A 593-nucleotide genomic window follows, 5' to 3' on the forward strand; every position below is an offset into this window, starting at 1 on the left:
GGAGGTTTTCAATGCCATGCAGCTCGTGATGTTCATTAAAAGGTTTCGACATCAACCCTAAGCTTCATTATGATTGCCACCCAGATATAAACATTGGAGATATGTCCATCACTTGCTCTTTCTACAATGCTAAGATATATGCATGTATATATATATATATATATATATATATGCCTCACGCTTCGAGGGACTAAATAAGTCAAAAACTACCAAAAAATAAGCAACATATTTACCGAAAGCGAGGGAATGCAGCTTATATATATATATAAGGGTATACCAGGCACATGCATCACAATCATGTCCACAACATGAAGATTTCATATCAAAATAAACACACACACACACACACACACATTTACACTGTACTTTTCCAGTTTTGCATGTTACTTGGTGACCTCACAAGTGCTGGTGGAACATAAAAAGCACCAAGTATACATTGTAAAGAGGGCAATGTTAGAAAGAGCATCCAGCCTTAGAAACTATGCCAAAGTTGACAATGGAGCTTGACATAACCCAGCAGCTTGCTGGATCCTGTCAAACCATCCAACCCACGCCAGCAGAATATGGATGCTAAATAATGATGAGTGTATATA

The sequence above is a fragment of the Octopus bimaculoides genome, chromosome 28 (assembly GCF_001194135.2).
Source record: "Octopus bimaculoides isolate UCB-OBI-ISO-001 chromosome 28, ASM119413v2, whole genome shotgun sequence".
NCBI lineage: Eukaryota > Metazoa > Mollusca > Cephalopoda > Octopoda > Octopodidae > Octopus > Octopus bimaculoides.